This window comes from Coenobita brevimanus, chromosome 27, assembly GCF_032717465.1.
Source record: "Coenobita brevimanus isolate Jiangsu-jjx chromosome 27, ASM3271746v2, whole genome shotgun sequence".
Classification (NCBI taxonomy): domain Eukaryota; kingdom Metazoa; phylum Arthropoda; class Malacostraca; order Decapoda; family Coenobitidae; genus Coenobita; species Coenobita brevimanus.
In genome coordinates this window covers 6585624-6596956 of record NC_136980.1, presented here as the reverse complement: position 1 = coordinate 6596956, position 11333 = coordinate 6585624, and the positions used below count along the sequence as shown (strand labels likewise).

Here is an 11333-nt window from a genome sequence, read left to right as displayed (position 1 = left end):
TACTAATACTGCTAATACTGCTACTAATACTACTAATACTGCTACTAATACTACTAATACTGCTAATACTGCTACTAATACTACTAATACTGCTAATATTGCTAATACTGCTACTAATACTGCTAATACTGCTGCTAATACTGCTAATATTGCTAATACTGCTAATACTGCTGCTAATATTGCTAATACTGCTACTAATACTACTAATACTGCTGCTAATACTGCTAATATTGCTAATACTGCTACTAATACTGCTAATACTGCTGCTAATACTGCTAATATTGCTAATACTGCTACTAATACTGCTACTAATACTGCTAATACTGCTGCTAATACTGCTAATATTGCTAATACTGCTACTAATACTGCTACTAATACTGCTAATACTGCTGCTAATACTGCTAATATTGCTAATACTGCTACTAATACTGCTACTAATACTGCTACTAATACTGCTAATATTGCTAATACTGCTACTAATACTGCTACTAATACTACTAATACCGCTACTAATACTACTAATACTGCTGCTAATACTGCTACAAGTCACGATACCGATTCAGTGTAAGTCTATATCTGAATTTTGTTCCCGCAACACCTCTTCCTTAGCGAATTATTTTTCATATTTCATTTTAACATTCTCCTGTATGTTGTTTATCCCATAGCACTTCTTCCTTCGCGAATTATTTTTCTTATTTCACCTTAATATTCTCCTGTATGTTATTTATATCATTTTAATATCGAACTAATTTCCATAATCATATACAAGAGGATGTTCAGTTCCAGTGCAGAATAAATCGCTAAGGAATAAGTGTTAGGTAAGTTTCAAAGCCACAGGGGAGTGTGTATCCTTACGCAAAAAATAAATCACAGAGACAAGCACTTAGTTGTAGCTTCTCTCTCTCCCTCCCTCTCTCTCTCTCTCTCTCTCTCTCTCTCTCTCTCTCTCTCTCAAGTAGGTAAATGGTAAATCAAAGGAGACATTGCAAGGGAGAAATAGAGCCGTTACCCCTCCTAATCTACCATTTTCTGTTTTCTCCCGTCCAAGGTCTATCTCTCTCCTCTCTCCCCTCTCCCCTCCTTCCCCCTCCCTCTCTCTGATGCGTATTTACAGTGGCGTAATCAGGTTCAGAGGAGGCCCAAATCTCTACTCCATTCACCCTAACTTGGCCCAGATGTTCGTCCTTTTCCGGCCTACTTCACGCACAGTACCTCAGTGCCTGTAAAAGTGCAACGTTACGGCTCTACATCCTTTCCATGGAACTTATTCGTGACTAGCATCATTTTCTAGTGTTTATCTCTTGCTAAAACTCAGCATTCAAGGCGGGGTGACGACAAATTTAGGCCAAGTTAAAGTCAGCAGAGTATACACACTATGCACACGTGAAATACATCGAAATTTCAAATCGGAAGGATAATGGTTTACAAGCTGATAAATTTTTGATGTTTCTCCCATCCTTCTTGTCCTCCCTCCCCACTGCTCTCTCTCTCTCTGTCTATCTAGTTCCCTCTTCCATCTATCTATCTATCTCACACGTGCGCTGGGAAGATAATAGGAAAATTAAAGGTGGGGAGAACCACTTTAGGTCCGTCCGTGTTACTCCCAAGGTCACTTCACGCGGGAAACCCCCACCTCCACCCCGAAAACTAGGAAACATTCTTCTGGGTGAGCTCGCTGATCTGGTTATTCTTTGCTCAGAATAACGAACCAACTGTTTATAATTATTTTCTTCCTAGTCTCTCTCTCTCTCTCTCTCTCTCTCTCTCTCTCTCTCTCTCTCTCTCTCTGATCGAAACAGCTAACCAATAGTATTTTCTTTTCATTCTCTGCCTTCATTGTTTTCCTTTATCTTGGTATCATTGTCTACCCATTTATGTAGTTTGCCGATTCTGGCGGTGAAGAGCAGCCTACACGTGGTGACATTGTGTACCCTGGGTTGAGCAACTGCGGCGTCCACCTGGGCCCCAATCCTTCCCATATATCCCTGCACCTCGCCGTGAGAAGGACACTGGTAAGGCACTGTCTACCACAAGGGGCGCTACATCCCTACATGGTGTATGTATGGACCTGTAGGACTGCCTCACAGAAGCACTTGCTTACCTGTGGTCGACAGGTCTGCTCAACCAGACATACCTGGCTGAGCAACAACATCAAGAGTATTACCATTCGTTTGGGTTGATATTCCTGTTGATTTGAACGCTCCCTGATGAGTAACTATAGTTCTTTCACCTTAACTTGACCAATATTATCATCCTTCTGCTGCTTATTTTACGTAGCTCAGTGGCAGAAAAAGACAATAATGTGACTCTGCATCCTTCTATAGCACTTCTTCGTGACTAGCATCATACTCTTGTGATAATCTTTTGTTGCAAGTCAATAGTCAAGATACCCCCTTTGGGGTAGGGGGGTTTCAAGAATACTCCCCCAGTATCCCTGCTTGTCGTACGAGGCGACTAAAAGGGTTGGTGGTGGGTTAGTGCCCCACCCCGTAAAAAGAACTAACTAAAAAAGCGAATAAAGCGCCTCGGACCCGGACGGACCATACGTTGACGACTAAGGAACGGACAAAGGACATTCTGAGGGTGGGAACATGGAATGTGAGAGGAGTGAATGATGAAGTGAAAGAGAGAGATTGTTCAGGTGCTTGAGGATGCAAGAGAGGATATATGTGGATTGACTGAAACTAAATGGAAAGGTGAAAGGGTGAGAGAATGGGAATATGGTGTAGGTGTATGTGCGGGAGTCAGTGAGAATGAGAGGGCAAGATAGGGAGTATGTCTGATGATAAGCAAGAAGTGGAAGGAGAATATAAGAGAGTATGGAACAGTTGGTGCAAGGATTGTATGGGTGAGGATGAAAGTAGGTATACAAGCGTGGGCGATTGTATGTGTGTATGCCCCGACAGAGGATCGAGTGGCAAGAGTGAAAGATGAGTTTGGGCCAGAGTAGAAGCATGTATGGACAAGTTTGAGAGGAGCGAGAGAGTGCTTTTGATTGGAGACATGAATGGCAAAGTTGGGAATGTACGAGTGGATGGAGTGGTTGGTCAGTGGGGTGTGCCAGCTGACGTAGATGGGAATGGTAGTGCTTTGGTGGACATCTGTGCTGGTAAGGGGTTGGCAATAGCCAACACCTACTTTCGGCATAAGATGATCCACCGGTATACATGGAGAGTAATGAGGAGGATGGATGGTGAACTTGTTGAACGAAAGGCAATGATAGACTACGTGTGTGTGGATGAGCGAATGAGAAGACAAGTGTTGGATGCAAGAGTGTGGAGAGGGTGGGGGAATGGAGTCTCGGACCATCACTTAGTGATGGCCAAGGTAAAGCTGCAAAGAAAATGGTTAAGGAGACGTAGGGAAAGACAGGGGGAAACAGCTCCTGTGAGAAGAGTGGAGAACTTGCAAGACAGTGAGAAAATGGCAGAGTATAAGAGCATAGTGGAAGAAAGATTGAGAAGGTATGAGCTAGAGCAGATGGAAGAGGTGAAAGACGTATGTAAGATATTCACGGAAGAGATAGGCGCAGCGTGTGAGGTGGTTTGGGGAGTGAGGAGGAGATGCAAGGGTGACAGAGCGACAAGGGACAGCATGGTGGAATGATGAGGTGAAACGAGCTGTGGAACAAAAGAAGAAGGCTTATAGTGAATGGTTAGCGAGTGGAGGTAGGGGAGAAGATGAGAGAGAGAAGAGAGAGGTATTAAATGTGAGCAGGAGAAGGGAGGTGAAGAGACTGGTGAAGGAGAGTAAGAAGAAAGTGGATGAAGAGTTTGGGAGGAATCTGAGTGTGAAATGGAGGGACAGTAAGAAATTGTTTTCGAAGGAGGTAAAGAAAGTACGGCAGTGTGAAAGGGGAAATAGTAGGGGAGTGAAAGATAGGAATAATAAATTGTTGGTGGAGAAGAGAGAGAAATTGAGGAGGTGGAAGGAGCACTTTGAGGATTTGTTGAATGTAGAGAGTGAGAGCAGTGCGAGTATAAGTGGTTGAGGAATGGCTGGGAGAAGAAGAGGTGAGAGGAGGGAGGAAGAGATCAGTAGGGTGGAAATAATGTAAGCAATGAAGAAGATCAAGCTGGGAAAGGCCCCAGGAATTGATGGAGTGTGTGGTGAAATGCTTAGGTATGGGGGTGAGATTGTTGTGGAGTGGATATGGAAGTTGTGTAGATTGGCTTGGGAAGAGGGAAGGGTTCCAGAGGACTGGAAATCAGGTATAATTGTTCCTTTATACAAAGGAAAAGGGGAGAGAGAAGTATGTGGTAACCATAGGGATATTTGCCTTCTTAGTGTGACTGGTAAAATATGTGGTAGAATACACATTGATAGGGTTAGGCATTTGACAGAGGAGCTAGTTGGAGAAGGGCAAGGGGGATTTAGGAAGGGAAAAGGGTGTGTGGATCAGATATTTGTTCTAAGATGTTTAGTGGAGAAGTATCTAGAGAAGGGAAAGAAAGTGTATGCTGCCTTCATGGACTTGGAGAAAGCTTATGACAGAATAAATAGGCAAGGTATGTGGAAGGTATTAAGAATATATGGAGTGGAGGGGAAATTGTTGAGTGCTGTGAAGAGTATGTACGAAGGAGCTAGGGCAACGGTGCGAGTGGATGGTGAGCTGAGTGAGTTCTTTGATCTCAATGTAGGACTTAAACAGGGTTGTGTGATGTCTCCATGGCTGTTTAATATATATATGGATGGGGTTGTAAAGGAGGTGCAAGGTAGGGCAGTGGATGTGGGGGTGGCTCTAATGAATGAGGGTGAGATTTGGAAGCTTCCGGTGTTGCTGTTTGCTGATGACACAGTACTGTTGAGTGAAGATGAATGGGAGTTGCAAGGTTTGGTGAATGAATTTGGGACAGTGTGTAGGAAGAGGAATCTGAAAGTTAATGTAAACAAAAGTAAAGTGATGGTGTTTGAGAGGAATGAAGTCACAGAATGTACAGTGAGGTTGGATGGTGAGGATATGGAGAATGTGAGTGCATTCAAGTACTTGGGTAGTGTAGTGAGTAAGGATGGAACTTTGGGGGATGAAGTGTGTGAAAGGGTACAGCAGGGAAGGAAGGTTGTTGGTTCACTGAAAGCAGTGATGAGAAATAGGGAGGTGAGTATGGAAGTTAAGAAGTCACTGCATGATAGTACTGTGGTCCCTACCCTGACATATGGAAGCGAGGCGTGGACCTTGCAAGAGAGGAGCAAGTCAAGAGTGAGAGCAGTGGAAATGAGTTACTTGAGAGGAGCATGTGGAGTGACATGGAGGGACAGGTTGACGGATGAAGAAGTGAAGGAACGTTGTGGGGTGGATGTGGATGTGGTTGAGAAGATTAGGAGAAATACACTTAGGTGGTTTGGGCATGTGGAGAGAATGGAGAATGAAAGACTGACTAAGAGGGTGTATGTAGGTGAGGTGGAGGGAGGGAGAGGGAGGGATAGACCGAGGATGAGGTGGAGGGATGGAGTTGAGAGGTATATGAGGGAGGGGGGGAGTGAGTTAGGGGGAGGGTAGTCAAATGGTGGGTGACAGAGCGACTTGGAGGCGTTGTGTCTGCGGCCACCCTTTGCGGGATTAGGGCGTCGGGCTATAGATAGATAGATAGATAGATATTCTTACACTCACTTGACTGCTGTTCATTTTCTGTCAGATATCTGTGGACGGCTCAGTCTGCTGGTGTGGGCGTGGGTATGGCAGTGGGAGTAGCAGGTGAATAAATGTTGCAGGCTACACCGATAACGCTGACACAGCCGTCGCTGCATCACACAAGAAATGGAGTGAGGGAGTGGAAGAGGAGCGTTATATGTGGACCAGCCTGCTGTTTGTGTCAGTAATATACAACAGGATTATGTGGTGAAATAGACAGGATAAATCGCTGAGGAGAAAGTGCTACGATATCTCTCTATCTATCCATAGCCTGAAGCCACAGTCTAGTAAGGGGCGGCCATCTGTCATTGAGTTAGTTGTTTTACAGGGAGGGGCACTAACCCTCCGCCAACCCACTTGCTGTCACGTAAGGAACACGTATTGGTTGTGTATATGGTTACCACCCACCGTTGTAAATGGTTTCCTGACTTATATGAAACCATTAAGCTTGTCACTCAATGTAAAGCCACTGAAAAGGAAGCAAGAGTAATAAAAAGTGACAGGAAAGATGGGAAAAATATGAAGAGAGAAGGGCAGACACAGAAAAAGAATATGAAGATGTAGAAACAAGTATTCAGTACTACATCAAATGAATGGATAATGACCACCACTACCTACCACAATGTAGCTATGGTGATCCAGGAAAAATAACAAGTAACCCATGAAATATTCATGTCAATAGGAAATATGAAAAGGCTGGATGTGTTTGGTAATGAATCAACGACCAAGCCGGTATGTGACGATGGCCACCTCTAAGCGGACCAAGCTTTTTCAGCGACCAGAAGAGTTTCGACACTACAAGACATTTGTATATGGAGGTATTTCAGTCCAACATTCCACCTAAAAATCATGGCCCTGGCTTAATAATCTTTGTAGCCTTAACATTTCTCGCTAGCAAGGTCGTAATTTTAGCACTTTTCATATTTTTTGCCATTGATGACCTTTGACCCCTGACCTGGCGGATATAGGTCATGCATGTACGAAGCACACTTGTAGTACTCATTAACGTCTATAAGCATGCAAAGTTTCATTCGATTCCATCCACCCGCTGTGGAGCTAGGGAATTTGAAATTCGCTGAATGCCCCACCAGAGTTATGACTTCTAGGAGGCACTGCCAGCGACTGGAAGTGAGTTCCGACACTAAATGTCATTTTTGTATGGAGGTATTCCAGTGCAACATTCCACCCAAGAATCATGGCCCTGGCTTAATAATCTTCAGAGCCTTAGCATTTCGTGCGAGCATAGTCGTGATTTTAGCTATTTTCACCATTTTTGCTTTTGATGACCTTTGACCCCTGACCTGGCCAATGTAGCATGTATGTGTATACAGAAGCAATTCCATCGAGCCGCCGGGGAACTAGGGGGGTATTTTTCAAAGCCATTAGGCTACTGGTTCCTGGGGGGGCTGAGGCCAATATTTACAGGTCTGCCACTAGAGAACTAGAGAGAGGAAAAATGAATGACACACTTCCGATGGGGAATGACCTCAAGATTACGCTTTAAAAAGTCGGAGCTTTCTACGCCCATTACTAATGCCTCTACAGCTAAAAACGAGAAATGTACGGAAAAAGAGGGTTTTCGGCCGTTGCTAGACAACGACTAGTTGCCAACTTTACGGACACAACAAGGTCATGGGTTGGTCATTGTGTCCAAATTTGGTACATCGGTCAATTCTGAAGGGTACAAGTCCCTGCCACAATCAAAAAGGAAAGAAAGAAAGAAAACTCGATTAACAATAAGGGCAGCATGGAGCTGGCCAAAAAAAAAAAAAAAAAAAAAAAAAAAAAAACAGTAATACCAACCTTGATTCCACTACGGCAAAAGTCACCAAGGTTATATAGAAGAGGTAATACATGCTATCTCTCTCTCTCTCTCTCTCTCTCTCTGTTATTTTAGTGATGCATCATTGTGAACGAATTCATAGCCACTTCATAGCCACACTATATATATATATATATATATATATATATATATATATATATATATATATACTGTATATATAAGGGCTGAACACATGGTATCTAAAATCGGTTTCACCGGAGGTAACACACACACACACACACACACACACACACACACACACACACAGGGTATATATAAGTGCTGGACACAGCAACTCACATCAGTCTCACCAGAGGTAAAACACACACACACACACACACACACACACACACACACACACACACACACACACACACAGGGACAGGTTATATATAAGGGCTGGACACAGCAACTCACATCAGTCTCACCAGAGGTAAAACACACACACACACACACACACACACACACACACACACACACACACACACACACACACACACACACACACAGGGTATATATAAGTGCTGGACACAGCAACTCACATCAGTCTCACCAGAGGTAAAACACACACACACACACACAAACACACACACACACACACAGGGTATATATAAGTGCTGGACACAGCAACTCACATCAGTCTCACCAGAGGTAAAACACACACACACACACACACACACACACACACACACACACACACACACACACACACAGGGTATATATAAAGGCTGGACACAGCAACTCACATCAGTCTCACCAGAGGTAAAACACACACACACACACACACACACACACACACAGGGTATATATAAGGGCTGGACACAGCAACTCACATCAGTCTCACCAGAGGTAAAACACACACACACACACACACACACACACACACACACACACAGGGTATATATAAGGGCTGGACACAGCAACTCACATCAGTCTCACCAGAGGTAACACACACACACACACACACATACACACACACACACACACACACACACACACCGCTCGCTGGCGCAGTGGTAACGTTCTCGCTTGCCATCTGGTAGACGGGAGTTCGCGCCTCGCTCAGGTTGCGAAAAGTTTCACTGACGAAGTGGGTGGTTACTGTCCCCCTTGAGCAAGGGGACGGGGGTGTGCGTGTGTGAAGGTCACGGCCTTGCCCTTAGATAGGACTATATGAGCTCTCAGCTCCCTTCCGGGAGGGTAAAAGCTGACGATCACGACCATCAAGTGATCCTGACCGACCCGGTGAATTACACACACACACACACGTTTAAAGACTGTTTCTGCTCAGCTTCCCATGTATAACCCCTTCTGGCTAACATCACACGGTTCAGTTAAGTTAGGGACAGAATAATTCTTTGTCCCTTTACTTATGTTCAAAGACTTTCTGTTCACTTGTGTTCACAGATTTGTACTGGGTGTGCGGCAGGCTGGAGAGGGACGCCTTCACGTGGTGGCTTTCATACAATCGTGTGGTCCCTCTGTCTGGTTATACAAACAACCCTCACTTCCTTCCCTATCCCCCAAAAGGAAGATGGTGGACTGCAGGAGAAGGGTAACTTCAGCCTGCAGTCCACTACGTTCACATTCACATGACTCTGGGGTTACAGACTACATCTACTACTACTACTGCTGCTACTACTTATACTTCTTCTACTACTACTGCTACTACTACTACTACTACTATAACTACTACTACTACTACAATACTACTACTATAACTACTACTACTACTACTACTACTACTACTATTTATTTGCATAATTTCAAAGACTGCTGTTCAGTTCTGTTCATATATATATATATATATATATATATATATATATATATATATATATATATATATATATATATATATATATATATATATATATATATCATTTGTCTGTGTTCAAGGGCTCTATCCAGTTTTTTTTTTTTTCTAAATATTCACAGACACTCTGTTCAGAGTGCTTCAGACACTTTCTTTTTAGTTCGTGAAGTTCAGTAAACATTGTTCATTTTTCTAAGTTTTATGATTATTTTCTCAAATGTCTTTGTTCAAAGACTGTTCAAATCTCTGTTCAAACACTTTAATTTTTATGTTCAAAGACTGTTCAGATTTCAGTGTTCAATACCGTGTTGTTCAGATTTCACTGTTCAATACCCTCTTGTTCAGATTTCTGTGTTCAATACCCTCTTGTTCAGATTTCTGTGTTCAAAGACCTTTTCATATCTCAATGCTCAGGAACCTTTTGATTAGTTCTCTACGTTTCTGATGTATTGGAATGACTGTGTGTGTCTGTGTATGTGTGTGTCTGTGTATGTGTGTGTGTGTGTGTGTGTGTTATATTCTCATTCCCGACTCTCTCCCACAGGTCAAGGTGCATCAAGAGGCGTAAACCAACCATGAAGTGTGCAGTGATGTTGACTGTGGTGGCGGTGGTGGCTTGCATGGTGTCTGTCATGGAAGCTGCCCCTTCGGTGAGTTCCCCCCCCCTCCCTCTGTGTTTACTTTTCACCTCCTGGTTTCTGCTGATGGGGTTTGGTGGGTAGGGATGGGTGTTCTATACTATCCTTGTCTTATTTTGGTGGTGTAGTCACTTTTTCTTGGGTCGTGGACTCACTGGTCGAAGCAGGATGTTTAGCAGATCTGTAACCTATACAAGTGGCCACACTGGCAGCGGGCAGGGGCTGCTGAGATACCTGGCCCGTGCCGGTGCCCGCAACAACACCTGGCTTTATTAAGTCATCAGGTTGTGACAAAAAATGGCCCTGGAGTAGCTCATGTACACGTATGATGTCTCACTGACACCTTGTATTTGTCATGCACCCCATCCCAAGCACAGACACAACATTTGTTAAACAACACTGCAAGAGGACTGGAGAGAAAGAGAGAAATGTTAACTGCAGTGTTTACTTGTGCCAGACCACCCACTTCCTATCTTGCTGGCCCCCGCCTGCTCCCTGTGTGGCCACGGCCCTACAGGAACTGCCTAGCATGGACCAACCAGCCAATTACATTCTTCTCTTTTCTTATGCTTTTATTCTCAACAGGCGGGCGGTGTGGACCTGTTCTCTTCGCTGGCCGAGTCCCGCGTGGAGCGTGCAGCTGATGCACACCGTGGTATCGGAGGTTGCTGCCCGTGCCCGCGCATCACGCGCATCACCACCATCATCACGGAAATAACACAGTACCACCGCTTCGGAGGAGGATCAGGTGGCTTCCACAGGCCACAGTGCTGCCCATGCCGCCCCCCATACCACGGCTAACGCGACCGCTGCCGTCAGAAACCGGATTCACCAGTGAAGATGTAGCTTTCCCTACGTGTCCCTTTGTGGCCTGTTTGTGGGCCTCCTTATGCATCCTTGTGTAAGTCACTGACATTGGTTGAAATAAGCTATTCTGATAACAATAAAATTAAATAAAACATATATGGCCTTTATTTCCCCACATCAGTGTGAGTAACTTATGTGGTATATGAGTCTTCGTAATGCCTCTACGGAGTCGATTTATTTTCATTTTTACTGCTCAACATTCTCTTCTGTATTGTTCATTCTGTATTAATATCGGTACGTTTTGCTTCAAGAGCATACAGGAGGATAATGAGCAGTATCAGGGGTAATAAATCGCTAAGCGATAGGTGTTACTAAACTTACAAATGACAAATGAGCGTGCTTACTCCTTTTTAGCTCATTCATATCGTTCTTCCTCTTTCCTCTTCTTCTTCTCCTTCTTCTCCTCCTCCTCCTCTTCCTCCCCTTTCGTCTTCATCTTCCTCCTCCTCCTATTACTACTATTATTATTATTATTATTATTATTATTATTATTATTATTATTATTATCATCATCATCATCATCATCATTTTCATTATTATACTGCAGCCAAGACAATCATT

At 43.8% G+C, this 11333-nt stretch overlaps 1 long non-coding RNA gene across 1 annotated transcript; it reads left to right on the top strand.

Annotated features, from left to right (window-relative positions):
- The first annotated feature begins 9812 nt into the window (after window positions 1-9812).
- LOC145394419 (uncharacterized) lies at window positions 9813-10739 on the top strand. Its single transcript, XR_013896417.1, has 2 exons — window positions 9813-9917; window positions 10491-10739. It is a non-coding gene; the product is annotated as an uncharacterized LOC145394419 (long non-coding RNA).
- Window positions 10740-11333: the final 594 nt, after the last annotated feature.